This window comes from Lynx canadensis, chromosome E2 (assembly GCF_007474595.2).
Source record: "Lynx canadensis isolate LIC74 chromosome E2, mLynCan4.pri.v2, whole genome shotgun sequence".
Taxonomy (NCBI): domain Eukaryota; kingdom Metazoa; phylum Chordata; class Mammalia; order Carnivora; family Felidae; genus Lynx; species Lynx canadensis.
Genome location: NC_044317.1, coordinates 9,695,601 through 9,716,983, shown reverse-complemented (window position 1 = coordinate 9,716,983; position 21,383 = coordinate 9,695,601). Strand labels below are relative to the sequence as shown.

The 21,383-nt window shown below is 45.2% G+C and overlaps 1 protein-coding gene and 1 long non-coding RNA gene across 4 annotated transcripts in view; both read left to right on the top strand.

Moving 5' to 3' along the window:
• Positions 1-21,383, top strand: part of WWOX (WW domain containing oxidoreductase) — a 976,622-nt gene that overhangs the window by 86,307 nt on the left and 868,932 nt on the right. The gene's annotated exons all lie outside the window — the stretch shown is intronic.
• LOC116737786 lies at positions 5,300-12,076 on the top strand. The gene is made up of 4 exons (XR_004342959.1): positions 5,300-7,337; positions 7,877-8,004; positions 8,301-8,420; positions 8,573-12,076. It is a non-coding gene; the product is annotated as an uncharacterized LOC116737786 (long non-coding RNA).

The window sequence follows — 21,383 nt, the reverse complement described above, 5'->3', positions numbered from 1 at the left end:
CTAAAAAATAGCATTAAAAACAATACATTCCTTTTGTATTTATGAGCAGGTCTGGGTGTACAGCAGACTGCAAACAGAAGAAAAGCCCACAATGAAAAGGCAGACATGTACCTCTGCCTTCCAAATGGAGACCCCCATTCTTGGCTCTCACTGAAGCAGTTAGAGGAGACGTGGGTCTGAAAACAGTACAATCGTTTCTGGTTCTTAATTCTGCCCCTACTGATCCGCCCCACACAGAGGGGTCTGTACTACTGGGAAACACCTGGATAAAATCTTCTCATTACAATTACAATGATACCCACGAATCGGGCAGTATGTTTCCTTTCTTCTGCAACCTGAAATTCTTCTGAATTTCACCTGAGAACCAAAATGCTTGTCTCTTGAGGCAATTATTTTTCGAGAAGGAAGATTAGGATAGCATCATTCTGTGGGGAATGTGGACAAGGTTGAGGACGCAATGAAAATGTTCTAAGCTTAACAGAAGATTGAAAGAATGAGAAGGCATGATGAGAACATTCTAGTGATCTGAGCTTCATTATTTTAAGACTCTATTCAAAGTCCAAAGCGTTAATAGCTGTGAGATATGATGAGAAATATTTGGCTAGGTCTGTGAATCACAGGTGGGGAAAAAATGCAAGAGAAAAGTAGACATTAGTACTGTTTGAACACAATTTTGGGGTCCTTTGGGAATGGGGTCCTAAATTATTTCTGAGTGATCATTAAGTTCATCTGTACCTCCTCTTTACCCCCTTCACTGGGCATCCTTTTCCATCTATTCTTCAGTTTTTTCAAGTTATTTCCACTTTTTAAGCTGTTCTCGCTTGACCTTGTCTTTCATTTCCTAAACTTTTGCTAGCCATCCTAGTCCGGCAGTCTGGCTGAAAATTTGGTAAGGGACCACTTTTGACTTGGCTCCTGGATTCCCCCCAAGCCTAGTTGGCCGACCAGACTGGGCATGTTTTGGGCACCTTGGTGCCCCATCTTCCTTTCTGGCCTGGGTGCAGAGAGCTGAGACAGGTGCATTTGGCAAACTGTGAAGCACAGGTTCGTGTTGTGATGGGGTGAATGAGTATTCAGGAAGACTGTTGATGGGTAGATTGGTTGAGAAGGGAGATGTATTTTAATGGAGAAGGAAAATTTGTTAGGTTGCATAGTAAATGTTTTGAATGTATTTGGGTGGAAGTTTATAAAGGAAATGGCAAAATTCTGTGTATGTTTGGGGGGATATTCTATACTTATTTTCTTGGCAGAGATGTAGTGTATTCACTAATTGAATTAGGCAAAAACTTCTCTTCGTTGACAAGAAGACCATGTCTCAAGTCTGTGAGATGAAGGCGTGACCAGGAGACTTCGGTTTTAACATTTTTTCTTGCCACCACAAGTCAGGAGTGACCCTAGGGGGGAATTTGTGAACAGGTGAGTGAATAAAACTACATGGGGAAGGGAGAGGGATAGGGGATAGGTAAGAGACCGGGTTCAGTATTCAAGAAGGTCTTGGTCATGACATAGTCTTGTCATTTTCTCCATTGGTGTGGTAGTGACAGATTGTTCACATTTTGCTCTTACCTTGCCTGTTACCATCATCACACGAAAGAAACCATGTCTGGAATAAATCCTAAGCATGGCTTTTCAGAGCCGGTGTGAGTTCACGGTGATCGTGAAAGCCTGCTGCCTTGAATTCTCTCCAATTGTGGGGAGTTAGAAGGTAGCACGTTCATGTGTGTGCTTTCCTTGGTCATGATGGTGTTGCCATGGACACATTTGTCTGCCACCGCCTTAACTCCTGGACAGCAGTGGTGAAAGCGATGCTGGGCAACTGGGGAAGGTACTGCCAGCTGGGAAGAGGCCTAGTTGGGCTTCGTAGGGAAGAACGTATCTTTCACAGCTGCAGCATTTGGCTTCCTATCTGGAGGGGGCACAGATGTGAAAAGCCATTATTAACGCCCATGGACAGACCCTCCAGCCTTTTTGTTCTTTGAAACTGTAGTCTCTATCAATGCAATGTATTAGACTCATAGAGTGACTGCTTAGGTCAGGGTTATCAATTTTCATCCCTCTTCTGTTCTCATCTGAATCTTGGCACTGTGAATTGGGAAGGTGGAAAGGCCCTTACGCAGCACCTGCTTCCATACCTGGTTACTGTGTGGATGAGGAATATGCAGGGACAAGAGCAGAAACTTGCTTCGGATTGTGCAGCAAGTCCGGGATAAAAGCAAAGCTAGACCCTCCCTGTTGGTGCTTAATGTCACACCTTCTTGCCATTATTTAAGTGAGTTTAGACCACTGATTTTCTAAAATCACAGAACAGAGGATTTTTAATTCTAGGTCATTATCTTTTAGGAATTAAAAATAAAAATTGAAAGTTACCATGTATATCCGACCAGTTCATGAATAATTATTAATTAATGAACAGTTTTGTTAAGGACATTGTGTAGAGTCCGTGAAGCTGGAGCTTAAACCAGCCCTGCATGCCAGGAGTTGAATTCTAGGAGGCGGGGAACTTACTTGCAAAAGAACTCTATGATGAGGAGGACAGGATAAATGACTTAAAAACTGTGGAAGTTTGGGACACAGATGGGGCTTTTTCAGTGAAGTGGTTAGAAGATGAGGTGATGAAAGGCTTTGTGGAAGAGTTGGGCCTGGAAGGATTTCGTTGAAAAGAGATGGGAGGTAGGTAGGCAGACAATCAAACAAAAAAATTGCATGGAACAACAGACTAGGATTAATCCATCTGTCTATCCATCCATCCCAGCAATCGTCCTTCCTTCCTTCCTTCCTTCCTTCCTTCCTTCCTTCCTTCCTTCCTTCCTTCCTTCCTTCCTTCCTTCCTTCCATCCTTCCATCCATCCATCCATCCATCCATCCATTAAATTGCTGGTTATTTTAAGTTTCACCATTGCATTGAATGTGGCAACAGACAATTTTAGTAGAAACAGAAAAGAAATTAGGCAGAATCTTTGTAGGGTTTAGAATATCAGGCTAAGGAGTTTGGAATTTTTATGCTAGGAAATGCAGAACCATTATAGGACTTCTAAGTGGTATGCCTGAGGGATTCCTCCAGGACCGTAGTTGGTAAATGCTGTAAACGTGGCTCTATGGAGGAGGCTGCAGTAAGAGACCATTAAGTCTGGATAAAATGGGATCTATGGAGACAGACAACTGATTGGATGGTGAGGCCAAAGTAGAGGGGGCTGGAGAAGGCGACTCTGAAGTTTTGAGTCTGTGTTACTGGTCTAGGTGTGTGTCTGTGCTGAGAAAATGATGTGTAGAGTTTTGAATTTAAAAACGGATGGATTTAAAATAAAATTAGGGGCGCCTGATGGCTCAGTCGGTTAAGTGTCTGACTTCGGCTCAGGTCATGATCTTGTGGTCCATGAGTTCGAGCCCCTGGTCAGGCTCGGTGCTATCAGCTATCAGTCTCTGTCCTTGTCTCTGTCTCTCTCAGAAATAAATAAACGTTAAAAAAAATAAAATTAAAATAAAATTTGAAAATAAAATAGATGGGTTCTTACTAATGGGAACAACAATTTTGCTTTTTAATACAGGTGGTTTATTGCAAAATTTCATTAAACAGCAGCTCTTGTAACTGTTGTCAGGTATGACAATACCATAGTTCATGTCTCCTGTGTCTGTGACAGGTACCACTTTTGGTCACAGCACTCTTCTTCTGAGTGTGGTGGTAGCCTCTGAATCCTTCTCCTTTTATTTTATTTTATTTTTATTTTACTTTATTTTTATTTTTAATTTTTTTGCAACGTTTGTTCATTTTTGAGAGATCGAGACAGAGCGTGAGTGGGGGAGGAGCAGAGAGAGAGAGGGAGACACAGAATCCGAAGCGGGCCCCAGGCTCTAGGCTCTGTGCTCTTAGCATAGAGCCTGGTGTGGGGCTTGAACTCACAAGAGAAGAGGTCATGACCTGAGCCAAAGTCAGACACTTAACAGACTGAGACACCCGGGCACCCCTATCACTTAACTATTTTGTGGGCATTTTCCCGTGTCGTTAAATGTTCTTAAAACATGATGCTCTTAAATACCCACATGAGCATGTTCTATCCCACAGGAAAAACCATGATTTATTTATTTCTTCGGGTTAGATATTTACCTTATTTTCCCATTTTTAATCAACATGCTTTGATGGCCATTCTTCTATGTAAGTTATTCCATATTTGATTACTTCCATGGGATGGGATCTTAGAAATTATTTGCTTACAGGGTATACATTTAAAAATATTTTTCCAATATTAATTAATTAATTAATGGGGGGGTGATGAAAATGTCCAAAAACTGAGTGTGATAATATTTGCAAAACTCTGTGAATGTACTAAAAAACCAATGAATTGTATACTTTGTGTGGGAAAATTGCATGGTATATGAATTCTCTCTCAATAAAGAGGGGGGGGAACCCTCAGAGCAGTGGTTTCCAAAATAATGTATGGTGTAGCCTCCTGAAATGTTGTTATGGATACATGGCAGAGTCTCTCTTCTTCTTTCCAAAGTGAATCAGTGTTGATTGTAAATGATCATCTTACCAGAACATCATAGTGTCACGTTCATATAACTGGAGTGAGAGTATCTTACATATGTTACCAGCAGTTCTCACGGTGTTGGTTCATTTGTTCGTTGATCTGTTCATTCAGCTGTCGACCACGTCTTCCTCAGACGTCTTCAGTGTCAACAATATGCCGGTGCCATGCTGGGTGCTGGAGATATGGAGTCGTGGAAGCACACGGGAAGGGTACCTGAATTAGTTCTCTCTGCTGCATGGCAGATGACCCCAAAAGTTACCCTCAAAGTCACCATTTACTGTCTCCCAGAGTTTCTCTGGGTCAGGAATTGGGATGTGGCTTTTCTAAGTGGTTGTGCTACAGGTTCTCTCATGAGGTTGCCATCAAGATGGCATCTGAAGATTTGACTGGGACTGGAGGACCACCTCCCAGATGGTGCACCCACATGGCTTTTGGCTGGAGGCCACAGGGACCTCTGTTACAGAGTCCTTACAACATGGCAGCTGGATTCTTCCAGAGCATGTGATCCAAGGGTGAGAGAGCCAGGTAGAAGCCACGGTACTATTTATGCCCCGTCTGAAAAGTCGCTCATTTTCACTTCTGCCACATTCACTTCGTTAGAAGTAGATCACCTTGGGGCACCTGGGTGGCTCCCTCGGTTGAGTGTCTGACTCTTGATTTCGGCTCAGATCATGATCTTACAGTTTGTGAGATCGAGCCCCGCGTCGGGCTCTGAGCTGGCAGGGTGGATCCTGCTTGGGATTCTGTCTCTCTGCCCCTTCGCCAAGCTTGCTCTCTCAAATAAAATAAACTCTCAAAACTCTCTCAAAATAAATAAACTTAAAAAAGAAGGAGTGGAGCACTTGATCCAGTTGACACTGAAGAGAGGGGAATTGGGCTCTACCTCTTGAAGGGAGGATTGTCAAAGAATTTGTCGGCCCATTTGAACACCACCGTCATAGGTGATCCAGGTGGTCAGTGGGATGAGGAGTCCGACAAAACATGGTGGAAGAGGTGGGTTTTGACTTGAATTGGGAAGCATTACCAGGAGAGAGAAGAGAAGCAGAAAAGGGCCTTGCAGTCTTACAGCATCCTGTGGGCAAAGGCCTCAGACCGAAGGAGGAAAAGCACATCCCTGCCGGTGATGCTTGGGTTTCGGTGCCATTCACTGAAGGGAGGAGTGCAGGAGGAGGAGGAGGAGGAAGGGAGGAGAGGAGTGAGCGAGTGTGGGTCCTGCTGAGCTGGAGGCATATGTGGAGAAACCACATGGAGCAGTGGGGTCTGAGGCTTGATGAAAGGGTGTGGAGGAGGCTGCAAGCTGTGTCCCCTGTTCCCCATGTCCCGTCCCCAGGGTCCCAGGAGAGGATTTTGTCTTTGAAAGGGGAAGTCAGGCCCTTTGAAGACAGACTGTGCATCCCCTCCTCTGGTGATGTGAGGAGCTCTGCCCTCTTACTTACTCTGGTGAGGGGTCCCTTTTGCTCCAGCCAGCCAGGGCAAGTCAGGCTGGGGACCGGGGGGTGTTGTCTGATTTGTCCGGGTGGTCTGTGACCTGAGGATTTTCATGTGTTTGCCCTGGGCTGTGACAGAACAGAGGCTGGAGGCTTGTCACGATGTCTCGGGTTTTCCTCTAACCCACACTCTTAAGGCAGGTAAAAATGCCCTTTAAATGCACATGCCTGCCAGGTTGCCCTTCTGAACCTGGGAATCTTGTCGAGACACATGAATGATTCTATTAGGAATATGCATTGACTAAGGGTAAAGGGAGAGATTATCTTCATTCCAGACTTTTTTTTTCCCTTTTCCCTTAAAAAAAAAAAAATAGGTGATTTTCTTCCAGCATTTTTCATGCAGGAAAATACCATTCTGAACAACAATGATGTAAGATTATTTGATTTTTTTTTTAAATATGGTACACATTTTTAGGGTTCTGATTTTTGCATTAATAAAATTATATTCTATGTTTCCAGCCATGTTCTTCTGATTAGCTTCAACTTGTATCAATGTTTTATTCCTCCTTGGAGCTAAGACTAAGCTTATTTTAATGGTTGTATCCCATGGTAAGCGAGGTGATGGCAAATCACTTAATTTTGTGTGCGTACTGCTCTGATTACTGAAACGCTGTCTTTGATAACAACGGAGGAGATAAGCAAGATAGAAATAACATTTGAGTAATTCTGTGCCCTTCTGTCTCTGGATCTGGAAATAAATGCACTTGAATTTATACATTCTTGGTCCTTTAGGAACCATAAAAACATACCCTTACATATATATGAAATGGCAAGAAACTGCATATTTATTAAGAATCATGACCCTTAGGACTAGACAAGTCAAATTAAATCTCATAAAAATTTGTTATGGAAAATGAATACACGGCACTATTTTTTCTTTTAGGGTCTACTTATTAACTTTGTCATGTTTAATATGTTGCAGTTGCAAACAAAGGCATAAATGTATGGTTCATTCCTAATTAATTTATGTAATTGGGTTTTATAAATTTAGGTGGTTAGGAAGCTGTGTGTAACACACCCCATTTGCTGCGTGCCGTAGCCAATAAAGGCGTAATAGAAAGAAATATAGTTTGAAGCTCACTTCAGTGGTAAATATAGATTAGTTGTAAATGATATCTTTGTAATGTTTATTTTAAATTTTGCAATGCTGCAGATTTTCTGAACATACCAATTAATGTTCTTATTTGAACTAATGACTAGTTAATTACTATAAATTCTAAGTGCTCTATCTCTGACAATTAAAAAGTCTCTTACAGCTTTTGTATTGTTCGCTCTGAATTAGATCAGCAGTCCAGTATCGAGGAAAGCAGAGTAAGAATGGAAGGTGGGTGTTTAAAATGTGGGTCGTTTTGTCAGTTCCTGTTTGGAATGCTTGTTCTTTTGTGTCTGTGCACACGCAGGCACACACACAGACACACACACACACACACATCCATATTTGTGTGTAATATCTATTTCTTGCTACACAAGCAGTGAATGAGTTGAAAAATCTGAAATGTATTTTGAATTTTTTAAGTAGGTTATAAATTATACCATGAAAATCAGATACACCAGGATAAAACCAGTAAATTTAAAATAAGTCATTTGTCACTGTGATGTGACTATGATGTTACCCGGCTTGGCAATGAACCTTCTCCTGTAGCCTCAAAGAGACCAACCAGAATGGTTTGATCAGGGGTTTCAGCCGGCCTCCCCTGATACTTCCTTCACTTACCGAGGGAAGGCCCTGTTCTTTCCTCAACCAGCCCCAAAAGACTGAGAAATCCAAGTCCGTGCTGCTTGGCTCCCATCCAAGGCGTTAAATGTTGTCCCGTCTGTTTTTGTGAACATGTTTAAACAGAAGAAACTGTCTCTGGTCCACAGTGAAACAGCTACCTCTTTGACCAACAGCAAGCCCGTGGAGCCGTTTGAACACTGCGTCGTGTACCTTTGAGAAATCACCGGAATCACAGCATTCTTTGTAAACAGAATACCTTCCATCCAGGGAGAGAGTATGTGTTGCAGGGTCAATTGGGAGCCCTTTTTGTACATTCTGTTTCGTGCCTTACAGGTTGAAGGAGAATGTTTGATTTGCTTATGAAAGTATGGGCTCGGTGAGATTAAAAGACACCTTGAATAATCGTGTGTAAATATAAATACTGTATGTGGAATAAGTGTTACGGATCACACTTATGATGAAATATGTATGTCTTTCCAAGGGTAAGACCTTCATAATTCATTTATAAGTTACATTCCTTATCTTACATGTAAGTAACAGAATAGTAAATTTTCTTTGTTCTTTCTGAAGAATTGTCACACAGGGAAGGAAAAAAAAAAAAAGAAGGATAAACTTTTCTCAAACAGCAGAATGCCATTCAGGGATAACTGGAAAAAAGTATCAGGGAAAAGCCGGAAAAAAAAAAAAAAGGTAGGTTCTGGTGATATTGGAAAAATGACGTGTGAGTAGAAGCACTAGATGGGGGCTTCATCTATTCTGTCATGTTATGACAGAAATCATTACACGTGTGATAGGTTTATTTATAAAGACTTGCTTCAATATTCAAAGTCCATCTATTCTAGCATTCCTCATGTTGAGCCAGGCTGTGGATCAAGATGAAAGAAAAATTAAATTGTATATTGAAAGAGCCGTTAATTGAGCTGCGCTGTATTTAACGGGGAAGCATCCGCTTCAAGCAGTCGATACCGCTGAGGATTTGTGATGTACTGCATCATGAGACCGGCCGTTGGCTTTGGAGAATGCAAACAGGGCTAAGGACAGAGCCCCACCAACTTTGGCTTTCGCCACCCCCCCCCCATCTCTTCGGAAGGCAAGTGTCAACGTTTCCACGGAGGAAATCCCGCTCGCGTGCGTTCATAATGGCCCTCAGTGCTGCAGCTTCTCGCCGGACGACTCCTGACACGCCACTGAGTCACCAAAACCTATTTCCCAAAGAAATCGTTGGGGGGCTTGTTTAAAGGCCTTCTATGAGACTGGATTTTCTCCCTCTTTCTAATCAATGTAAATTCAATTGCATTTCGGAGGGTGGCCACATAGTATTTCATCATCTCTAATATCCATTTAAAAATGTTAGGTCTACCCAGTTATAATTCTCAAAAGTGGCCTCTCAGTGGCTTAATATGTTATCTCCATTCTCTGAGGCAGTGTTAATTTCCTTTTGTAGTTAATCTATCCTACTACCAAATTTAGTATATTTATAGTTAAAGATTCTGTTAAGAGCTAAGTGATTTAAGTACATCTGGGATAAAGTGGCCTTGGCTTTAACTATGGAACAAATTTTCTTTATTTCATTCTCTTCACTGATAAATCCATAGTAACTGGAGGCATTTCTAGAATTGTGGGCAATTTGAGCCTCTAAAGTTTGATTAAAGATACTTCAGATATTCCTACTGAGAGGCTAGAGAGCTACGGGCCATTTATTCTTGGTTCTGATTCTGGCCCTGGCCCAGCTCTGTGGCACAGGATGGGTCACCCCGGCCTCAGTCCTAGTGCTGCTCAGCTCCTGTGAGTCTGGGGTGGGCATTACTTCCCAGGAAGGTGATGATGGAGCCGGCTGGGTCTTCTCGTGGCCATTGCATAGGGCTCACTCATCAGAAAGAGTCCAGAGACATGGCTTTGAAGGGCGTTTTCGATGCATTCACTCCTTCAGTCTTTCATTCGCTCATCAAACCTGTATTGTGGGCCTCCTGTGTACCGAGCATTATTTTGTTAGGGTTTTTGGGGAAGGCTTCATTGGTGAGGTGACATTTGGGCAGAGAGGGACATGCATGGAGTGCAGGAGAGAGCCCTGCCGACGGGAGATCCCATGTGTGAACTGCTTAATAAAGTACCTGCATCTGGAAGCTCCCGTGGAGGTTGGCAGTCACTGCTGCCGCTGCTGGTGCGTTGTCAGGGGCTACTTTAGGAAGCACAAAGAGTGGCACCTTGGAAAATTAGACAAAAATAGGCAGCTACACTGTGCGCCTACAGTTAACGCATCAGTTCTGTTCCCGACTATGATGGGCCGAGTGTTTGTGTCCCCTCTGGATTCATACATATGCTGAAGCCTGATGTCCAGAGTGATGATACTGGGAGGTGGAGGGGCGGGGGCTTTGGGAGGTGATTACGGTTAGACGAGGCCATGAGAGGGAGTCCCTCGTGATGTGAATAGTGCCCTTGGAGGCAGAGGAAGACAGAGGTCTCTGTCTGTGGGCGTGCACCGAAGAAAGGCATGCGAGCACACAGTGCAGTAGTTGTCTGCAAGCTTAGAAGAGAGTTCTCCCCAGGAATGAATCACCTTGACCTTGGACTCCAGCCTCCAGAATCGTCAGAAACACGTGTGTTATTTGAGCCACGTGTGTGGAAAAGAGGTTCCAGAAGGAGGGGTTCAAGGTGAGTGTGGGTAACACGGAACAGCTGATTGGGAAACCGGAGCAAGGCGTTTCAGTATGGGTATGATTGACGAGGATCTTCCTGGAATGAAGAATAATGCCCCCAAAATGACCACCCCCCCAATAAATAAATAAAAGGCATGAGGGATGGAAGTTTGGTGGAGTGGGTGGAGGAACCTGTTTCAAATCCAGGCTCTGCCGTGTGACCCCTCTGAGCTTTAGTTTGCTGTGGACGTTAGAGATAATGCATATTAGGTGTCTAGCCTGTGATCGTGGTCACTCTATTTTATTTGATCAGATTCCCTTATTTTTGGGGATTTGGAAAGGGTGTGTGAGAGCAGCTAGCAGGTAAGCATCCTGCTTGGGATCCAGGGCTGTGAACTGCCCTTCCCAGTCAGGCACTCAGCAGAGAAACCCACCTCGTTCCAGAGAGCAGCGTCTGGCCTGAGCAACAGTGTGGCTGAGGACTTTGGGCTGTGGGCTTCTTAGGCCACCAGCTGTTGCTGCAGAATGAAGAAGGCTCCCTAGATGGAGCAGGAACAGAAGATGCTTCTCTGAGGGTGGAGGTTGATCATTCTAGGTTGGCGGGGCACCCTCAAGGGAAACGATTGCTGAGGCGTTCCTAGAGGACTCGGGCCCCGGGAGTCATGGCGGTTTGCCAGGGGATCCGGGATGAGCGACCCTTTCTTTGACCACATGTGTGGCTCATGTTGGGTTCTAGAAAACCTTGTAAGGACTAATAGCCTGGTTGTGCCAGGATTTATGTTTTGGAACTGAAATGTGGGTGACTCCACCTGTAACCTTTTCAAGACAAGGTGGGGAGAAAAGCAAGGTCTGTTATCTTGCTCTGTGAATACAGGTTAGGTCCAAGGGGAAGGGTGTGCTGCCTAGAGAGGGAGGAGCCAAAAAGGATGCGGGGCTTGGGATGCACATCACAACCTGGGCGGCCTGCCCAGCCCACCCTTGATAGCTCATGAGTCATGCCATACTGCTGGGAGGCGAAAGGGAAGCCAAAACTTTGTGACAAGGAGGTAGAACATAAAGACCGGACTTGAACTGGTTATAATGGCTTGTACCAGTAAGGATGCATTAGGTTGTGATGCAGTAACAAACATCCCCAGATCTCTGTGGCTCTGTAAAGGCAATGAGTTTATTTCCCACTCACAAGAAAAGGGAAGGGTGGGTGGAGTTCTGCTCATTAAAGTCACTGACCTCAGCCCCATCTCCTACCCATGACTCTGTCATTTGCAGTACAGAAAAGGGGACACGGCAGATCAGTGCCTGCCCTTGAAAGCTTCTGCCCAGGAGTATTACTTGCCTCTCCCCGCCCCCACCCCCACCCCCAGCCCCCTGCACAGATCATTAGCCAAAACAAGTCCTCAGCCATGTCCAACTTTGGATGGACAGGGAAGTGCAAGCCTACTGTGTACCCCAAAGAAGTGAAGAACCAGGGCAGCCGTGAGCAGTTTTATTAACTGCCACAGTGGCAGTGGAAATGGCATCTATTTTTAATGTGGGTTGGAAAATAATTGGTCAGATATTGCAGGATTTTTTTTTTTTTTTTTTTTTTTTAGAGGGTGGAAAAGCGCTTACAGATTTAAAAGACCTGGCAGAGCACCTATGTTTTAAACAGAAGGAAAAGCTGACATCGGGGACCAGCGACACAGAGATTTCACTTCTGTGCCATGACAAATACCAGGGAGATGTAATTGCAAAATGAAGCTGCAAGTGTCTTACCCAGGGAACTGGGTAACAACCTGCTTGGCTTCATAAAGAAGGAATAATATCCAATTAGACTAAGTGTATTCGGTGCCTGAGTGACAAGCTCCGGAGACCTCAGGGCCTCTGGGGCCCCCAGGGCGGTTTCAGGAGGCTGTCTGAGACCTGTCCGGGGTGTGAGGGGACGGCCCCACCACACAGCAGGAGCTGATCAACATGTCATGCTCTGCTGTGCGCCTCCCGGTAGGGCTGCCTCGGCTCTCCTTCTACCGGAAGGAGGTCCCACCTAAGTTCTGGGACACCAGCACCTTGACTCCCGGCCGCCTGTGCTCTGACTGTACCGCTGGGCTCATGGCCAGTGCCATGTTGGTCCCACATCTCAGAATGACCTCCCGGGCCCTCAGGCCTCGGGATCCATGTCCCCGCCACAGGCCCATCCCGCACGGTCACTGCTGTCCCTCTTCCCGGAAGTATCAGTACTTTCCAGGTCAGACTGAAGGGTCCAAGTGTGAGTCCATCCTGTTCCTGTCTGCGTGACCTCTGAGCAAGTGCCGAACCCCTCTGAACTCCCCTTTTCTCCCCTGTAAAACGTAGTTTCCAACCGTTCGCTCCAGTTAGGGTTTGTGCGAGGGTTGGATGACCAGCTGTATACGTCACCAAGCACGGCGCCTGGCCCTCAGCATTGCTGCCTTGAGCATATCCCCTCTGTCCAAGGCTGACCCGCCCTCCAGCCTTTCTGGTCCTCCGCCCCCTGGGAGGGCACCTTCCTCTGAGTAATGGTGTGTCTGCCAATCGTGCCAGGTGACCATACTGCCAGATCTTTCCTTCCCTAACGTTAGTGTCTCAAGTCCCTGCTGGGGTGCAGGCTGCGTCTTGATTCCCGTGTAACCCTGATAGCTCGCTGCTCTGTCTGCAGGTTGACCCCTAGTTGCTTTCACAGTTTCATTTTATGTCTTTGTTAATGAGTTGCCTTGTCTCTGTGAAAACAGGTTGAATGTCAACAGTCCGTGGATAAATACTCTTTTCTGTTCAGTTTAAATGTTCGGAGCTAGACCGGAACCCCGGGCCTTGGCTTCGTGTATTTTAGTTCCGTTGGTGTGACGGTGTTTGGTACTTAATTATATGCAAACGGCGTTAGACCTGGATGAGAGCGGGGTTCACTTAAGTGGATTGTCCTTGCTATTTAAGCCAATGTGGGAGTAAAATCCACCAGCTTGAGTCAATGAAAGGTTCGGTATTAGATGCAGGGTATTGTAGGGGAAGATCATGAGCCGGGGAAGGGAGACCGCATTGTATTTCTGTCTTTGCCACATAATCCTGCTCTTTGGCAAATCACTCAAGTTCCACGGATCGGTTTCTTCTTCGTTTCAAACACTGTGTGTCAGGTGCTGCGTTGAGCAAGGTATGCATAGTGTCTTGTTTAAAACCCTAATGATGGTCCTTTAGATGTTGGGACTGTTACTATTTTCATTTTACAACAGAGCAAACTGGGACTCAGGTTAACTGGCTCCAGACAAGGCAGCTAGTAAGAGGCACTACAGAGACAGGAGCATGTCGCTGGCCATTGCCCTCATCCAGGAGGCACACTCCCTGTTTTGGCAGGTGACCCATAGGGGCCCTTCCATCCCAGTAAATTTCCGCTTCTGGTCAGTTAAATACGAACAGCCGAAAGGCAAAAATCATCAGCAAACAATGATAAAGGTAATATTTGTAATAAATATAAAATTTATGTTTTGTCTTTGTGGCCCCCTAAAGTCTGGCTTAATTATTTTAAAGCAGATCAACACTTTGGCCATTTGCAAATCAGCCAGCCGGGGGGGCGGACTGAAGAGAGTGAATGGATGCCTGCAGTTTCCAGGTGTGTTAGGTACCTGTTGCCACTGTCCCAAATGTAGTGGCCCCCGTGTTGTGGTGGCCAAACAACATGCGCTTGTTATGGCACAGTTCCGTGGGAAAGAAGGCTGATGCAGGTGTCAGTGTTCCTTCCTGGAGGCTCCAAGGGGCATCTTGTTCCCTGCCTCCCTGTCTTTGTGGCCGCCACACTCCTTGGCTACGGCCCCGTCCTCACAGCCAGCAACTCTGCATCTCTCTGAGTTTTTCTTTGGCAGCAGGTCTTCCTCTGATTGTCTTCTCCCGCCTCCTTTGAGGACACTTGTCTTGTACCTTTGAGGACACTTGTCATTACCTTGGGACCATGTGGATAACCCAGGGCACGCTGTTTTAAGTTCGGCTGCTTGGCAGTCTTCTCTCACCTGCAGCACGATTTCCTCTTTGCCAAGTAACCCAATGTGTTGTTCACAGGTTCCGGGGACTGGGGCCTGGACAGCTTTGAGAAAGGGAGGGGCATCGTTCTGTCTCCTACACAGTGTTAGCGCGTGGCCCTACATACACAGTAAGAGAAGCCAGCACTCCCTTCCTGTTGCTTTCTAACTTCCTGCCCTGCCTTTCAGGATGTATGGAGTGGTTTAGATAGAACCCAAAGTGAGGGTAATTGGTTGATCCAGCTTTCTGGTTGGTAGAACTATAGACACAACGATGGTGGGAACAAAAAGGCTGAACATGGAAGAAGACCCTACAGGCAAGGAGGAAGTAGCCTTCGTGTGAGCAGTGGAAAGCCAAGGGTCCCAAATAATTGCAAGGGCTAATGTACTAGCAAAGATAGAACACTGCTGTTTGTAAATCCCCGCTGTGACCGGCACGAGCCCCCTGATGAGAACAGAGCCTGAAGCAGACTATTCCGCCAGGCTCTGAGCTTCTGACCTCAATAGGCACCAAAAAGCTTACTAAAGGCTCAGAAGAGAAATGTCTTATTGAAAGTTACTATGTGCCAGGTGTCACCTGTTTGTAACGTTCACCAGAAGATTCATCCATTCACTTGGCAAAGTTATTTCACCTACCGGGGAAGGGCGTTTAATATATAGGGGTACAGGGATAAATAATTCTGTACGCTGTGGAGGCCGTGGAGACTCACCTTCTGCCGAGGTCAGGTTCCGAAGTCAGCATCTAAGCTGGAGAGAGAGTGCAGTCAAATGACCCCCAAAGATCCTTCCAGATTGCACGTCCTTGGCAACGCAGAGCCAGTTTGGAAACTCGTAGGCCAGTTTCTTGGATTTCAGCAGCAGCCTACTCTTACCTGGAAAGCAGAGGCCCACTCCCATCCTACCGTCTCGATTTTGGGCGGGCTCTGCCCCCCGTTGTCTTTCCCACTCTCCTCAGCGCCCTTGCCGTTCAGAGGCGGCTTGTCGGTGGGTGTGTGATTGGACTGTACGGGGTAGGAAGCAATCTTGTCTCGAATTCTGTGGTCAAACAATATGAAGACCTACTCTCCTTCCTCCAACGAAAACAAAATGTAATGATAAAGTTGCTACATTTATGACTGTCACAGTGAGGTTTTAATGTTTTCTCTAGATTTCTGATGTCTAGAGGCGTTACTTCACGGGGAGGGCCCTTCCTGGCTCAGAACTTGCTTAGCCTATGTGCCATGCCGTGTATAAGTGCATCCGAGTTTATGTGCTATCGATAGAGACAGTGATTTTTATTCATTAGAGTTTTTGAGTCTAATTGTTTTTAAACTGCCACTTTTGTTTGTTAAAGATACAGATGTCTGGCCAGAGAGGAAAGCCAGGTGAATTTATTGTTACAATTAGACGCTTCACAATTTGAAAACTTATCACTTAAATTGGTGAAGTGTCACTTTTATGCAACTTGATGTTTAGAAATCCTCGGAGCCCAGGATGAAGCTCGCATGCAACTTAACAAGATCTCGGTGAGATGAAGGAAGTCTCACTTGAGGAGACATTGAGACAAACTGGATGGAATTTTCCGCCTCCCTCCTCCATGGTCGAATAGGTGAAGGGAGACAGACCACAAATTGATTTTTGTGTAACTTTTAAATTAAGTGGAGCAGAGTTAAAAAAAAAAAAAAAAAAGAAGTTGCTGGATTTGAAGTTGCCCTATGTTTGATTGCTGCATGGAAGTTAGTTAATATGTTAATACGAATCCAGATGAGCGCTGCGTGTTTCACTCTTCATGTTAATTTTGTGGTGCCTTCTAGTCTCCGGGCAACCGAGAACAAGTCATAGGTTATATGTTTTCTTATTTACGGGCATTAAGCAATATCTTTAAAATGTAAAATAAAGCCGACCAAATGCACAGCCCGATAACAACAACAAATCTAATCTAAAGTGACACGGGGGGACTCTCCGAGACGGTTTTCTCTTTAATGTAACATGACTTTAAATTGACGCATCCCCACAGTGATTGAAAAATTCTCAGAGCTTGTCTCCTATGATTACATTTCTGATCTGTACAACTTAATTTCTTAACTCGGTGAGCCTCAGTTTCGCGAGCGAACAGTTTTCTTTTGCTTTCTCTCTTGCTTTCTTTATTTGGTAAGAGACTGTATTCGGCAACCAGGCAGACGGAGCTCTGTCACCTTGGGAGTTGGTGGGAAATCCTACGATGTCAGAGGCGCAAGAATGCGCCGGAGATGATGCGCCTCCACATCTCTGGCTCCTCTTTTCCTTCTTTCTCTCCCCTCCCCTGCCCTCCCCTTCCTTTCTCTTCTCTTCTCTCAACTGTGGCAGTGGCTGCACAGCACTATGAATACGCTAAAACCCACAGAGCTGTACCTTTTAAATGGATGGATTATATTGCATATGAACTATATCAATAAAGCGGTAATAAATATTAAAAAATTTTTTTTTTTTTTTTAATTTTTTTTTTTTTTTCAACGTTTATTTATTTTTGGGACAGAGAGAGACAGAGCATGAACGGGGGAGGGGCAGAGAGAGAGGGAGACACAGAATCAGAAACAGGCTCCAGGCTCTGAGCCATCAGCCCAGAGCCCGACGCGGGGCTCGAACTCACGGACCGCGAGATCGTGACCTGGCTGAAGTCGGACGCTTAACCGACTGCGCCACCCAGGCGCCCCTAAAAAAATTTTTTAATGTTTAATTTTAATCTTAGAGACACACAGAGAGAGAGAGAGAGACTGAGAGAGCGCGCGAGTGAGCGAGCAGGGGAGGGACAGAGAGACAGGGAGACACAGAATCCGGAGCAGGTTCCAGGCCCTGAGCTGTTAGCACAGAGCCCAACGCGGGGCTTGAACTCATGAACCCGGAGATCATGACCTGGGCCCAAGTTGGACACTTCACCGACTGAGCCACCCAGTCACCCCATTCACACAGTAATATATTTTTTAAAACGTCTCAGGAGTCATCGTCAGCATAATCACTTCATAAATTGCGTTTTGATAAATTCAGAATTAATTTGCAATGGGTTATCGTTCTAAGGTAATGCCCGGTGATTGCTAATGCTTGTTACCCAGGGCGCTCACTCAGATTCTTTATCCACTTGGTGTCTAGAATTTGTTGGGATTCTGTTTGATGTTTTCTTGAGTTTGGGGTTCCGTTTCTTGGGCCTCATATGTGATATGGGTGAATTTTCTGTGATTCAAAGGCTGTGGTTATATCACTGATGCTTCCGTGTAGGCAAAATAACAGTGTCAACTCGAGTCGTCCTGGTTGCATACGCGCAGGCATAGCGTTCTCACCTTCCTCCGGACCTTTAGTTCCTAAGATGGCGTTGTTTATTCAGCTTGGGTAATTACTAAAGTGAAGAACAATTATCCAACAAGTGTTCCTTTCGGTCCTCACTGTATGACTGAAATGATTTTTTCTAAGTAATCCCCCAAAGCCTCTGACCGTTCTTTTGTTTCCTCCACGGTCTCCAGTGGTATTTTGAGATTTTAAAGAGAAAATCAGGGGCGCCTGGGTGGCGCAGTCGGTTAAGCGTCCGACTTCAGCCAGGTCACGATCTCGCGGTCTGTGAGTTCGAGCCCCGCGTCGGGCTCTGGGCTGATGGCTCAGAGCCTGGAGCCTGTTTCCGATTCTGTGTCTCCCTCTCTCTCTGCCCCTCCCCCGCTCATGATCTGTCTCTCTCTGTCCCAAAAATAAATAAATGTTAAAAAAAAAAAAAAAATCAAAGCTCTCTCCTCCATTTTATCATCTGTTTCTTTTTCTTTCTTTTCCTTCCTTCCTTCCTTCCACTCGGCTGTCTCCCCTTGGGTACTTTTTAACACAGCTATTGGTAATTGTAGATTTTTATTTGAAATATGCTTAATGTTTTCTTATGTAAGACAAGGAAGTTAAGGATAAGAAAACCATTTACACTTTGTTTGACACGAAAAGCAATTTGCAGATGGTGTGACTCAGACCAAGAAGAGTAAAAGGACCCTGTGAGCAATTTTGCGCTAGGACCCATGGTCACAGGATAAGGACTTTGTTCTTGGAGGGAGACGTGCTCGCAATTTCTTCCCTTCACGTGGCCTTTGCTCCAATAATTTCTTTTTTTTTTCTTTTTAAAGTTTTGAGAGACAGAGGGAGAGCAGATAGAGAGGGAGAGAGAGAGAGAGGGCAAGAGAGAATTCCATGCAGGCTCTGCTCTCGAACCCACGAACTGTGAGCTCATGACCCGAGCTGAAATCAAGGGTCGGACGCTTCGCCGAGTGAGCCACCCCAGGCGGCCCTCCAATAATTTCTTTTTGGAAAAGTCAGGGTGCAAACTAACCAGCAAGAAGCTTGCATTTATTACTTGAAGCAAGAAACCTTTAATCAAAAATTTCAACCATTAGATCCGTACATGTTTAGCACCTATTTCTTTTTCTGTCTTCCAAGTGTACTGTGTATCTTTAAGTAGGTGAATCCTGGAGTAGGTTTTATTATATATCACACCACAAAGTTAAGCTTGGTTCATTTGGATTTTAAAAATCTCCAGAGCTTTGAGAATGACTTTGAAACACTCTTTACTGTCGGAGCTTAAAGAAAATAAATCTCGAGTGTCCTCTGTATAATTCACCTGCTTGGAAAGTTAGAGATTAAAGGGTTTACTGGGGTTTTTATATTTTCTATAATTTCTATTTGTATTGGAGTAAACTGTTCTTTGTAGGGAGTGGTTCAGCTTTCTAAAACAGAAAGAGTCCATTACTGAGAGAAGAAGAATAAGGAAAAATGTACAGTTTAAATACATAAAACTTGTAAGACTTTGCGTGTGCGCACGTGTGTGTATATTAGATGTAAAGGAGTTAGCAAATTACTTTAATTAAGTGCACTTTGAAGAAGCGATCCCTGTTTCCATTAATGGTGAGCTTTGTGAGCAAGGACTCATGAGTTTTCCTTTGAAAAGAAAGGTTTTCTTTTTCTTCAAGAAGGCATTTTTAGCAAAACGAGGGAAGCAAAAGAGAAGTAGATAAGGAAATGAATCACTGTGGGGAGGCAGGACCAGTGTGCTGTATAGCTTTTCTCTGATTCTGGTATCTAGAACCGAGGTTGCTAATTAATGACCCAAGAGCTAGCTCTGTTTGATGAAATGCAAGACGTAACACACACGCTGAGTTTGACTGATGCGTGATTATTACCATCCATTCATGTGCAATCCTGTATTGGGAAGATTTGTCATTTATTTTTGACACTTTTCTCTCTGATTTCATACACTCATGCAAATAGGTCTCACCTTCCTCCACAACCTTATTTCCAGAGTCGACTTTGTGTATTCAGTCTGGGTAATTTATTGGCCACTACTCATTTTCCTTAATACATAATCTCTTCCCCTAATGCTCTCCCTGTCTTGCAAACCAACAATATGGAGAACTAAGTCATAGTGCAGGAACTTAAAACTTGCTCTGAGAAAGGAAAGTCAAGGCCTCTCAGCCCCTAAAACACCCTGTGGAATTCATGTCAAATGCCTTCCCTTGGAGGTGGTGGATGGAGCCTGTTTGAAAAGCACCAGAAATCACCATGTGAACTGTGAGCAGTGGCGTTTTTCTGCTTGATCGCCAAGATGGCCACCAGAAAAGAAGCTGGCCGACTCCCAGGGGGCAAAGTGGGGTGATGCTGGCTCACGAGAAGTTAAAGGGAGGCCACTTGCTGTTTTCCGAGTTCAATTTCCAGCATGTGTGTCTCAGGGCCAAAGGCCCAGCTGTGCCTCGTTAGAAGCAAGAGTCTGGCTGTGGTACCACTTAATTAAATAAGAACGAAAGAAAAGGACGGAAGGAGGAAAGAAAGAAAGGAAAGAAGGACAGGAGGAAGACTAGTAAAGAGAAGAAAAGGAAAGAAAAGAAAAAAGAGAAGAGAAAGAAGAGAAAAGAAGGCCACCCAGCTAAATGGCAATGTAACGTGGGACGACCTGTGCCCGGAACCTTTCATGTCCCATAATGAGTGTGCCATTTGCTAGCTGTGGGGAGAAAAACGACACGGTATGCAGCAGTCAACTTTTTCCTGAAGAAAGAAAGGGAAAAAAATATTTTTCTCAGCCAAGACATGGGTGACACCTGTTAACTTTAGGCACACGGTGCAAGTGTCAGCCCTGGAAAGCGACTCCCAGGGAGCAGCACTTTTTACAAAACATTTAATCAACTTGGTCGTATTTATAGCCCTGGCGAGGTTGGCCCATTGTTACAAGATGAAATTGTGATGTTCAGCAGTTTATACCTTGGGAGCTGGAAGCGTTTCTCCATGGTGAATTTGTAATATTAATTGGCCATGTCAGTTCATGACAAATGTAGTGACATCTATTTCAAGTATTTCAGTTTTATGGTGCTGAAAAAGTGACACACGCTTGAGATAAGTAATCTCACAAAAGATCTTCACGCTCTCTCCGAAGCGGTTCCAGAACACGCTCTCAGAGGAGACGCAAATCGGCTGTGGGTTCAGGGGGCCACCCCCTTCCTTTTGCTCCAGGCTGAGAAGGAGCCTGAGGAGGGAGGAGAGCGGTGCCCTCCCTGTCACACGTCGTTCAGGCTCATGCGACTTGGGTTGAGGCACGGCCACGGACTCTCTTGCCAGGGCACTGGGCTCGAGATGGTCATTTACTTGATCTGCGTGTCTGCTGCTCAGAGGCCATGCCCATTAGCAAAAGGAAAATAGTGCCATGCTCACTGTGTGCAATCTGCCCTCTTCCCTGTCTGGGGCATCTGGCAGCGTCTGGACATGTTCTGGTTGTCACATCTCAGGGGGGAATGAGTTGCTATTGGTATCTGGTGAGTTCAGGCCAGGAATGCTGCTTAACGCCTACAAGGCATGGGACAGGCCCCCGTGAAGTATTGTCCAGCCCCCAAAAGCCAATGGGGCCAAGGCTGAGAAACCCTGCAGTTGTGTGGAACATGCCTTTTTCTACTTCTCAAGCTTGGCTGGGCCCCAGGAGACCCATGTGACCAAGGTGAGGGGTGCTGACACCTATGGGAGGTAGGGTGGGCAGAGTGGGGGGAGGTATGAAGGAAGCCCTC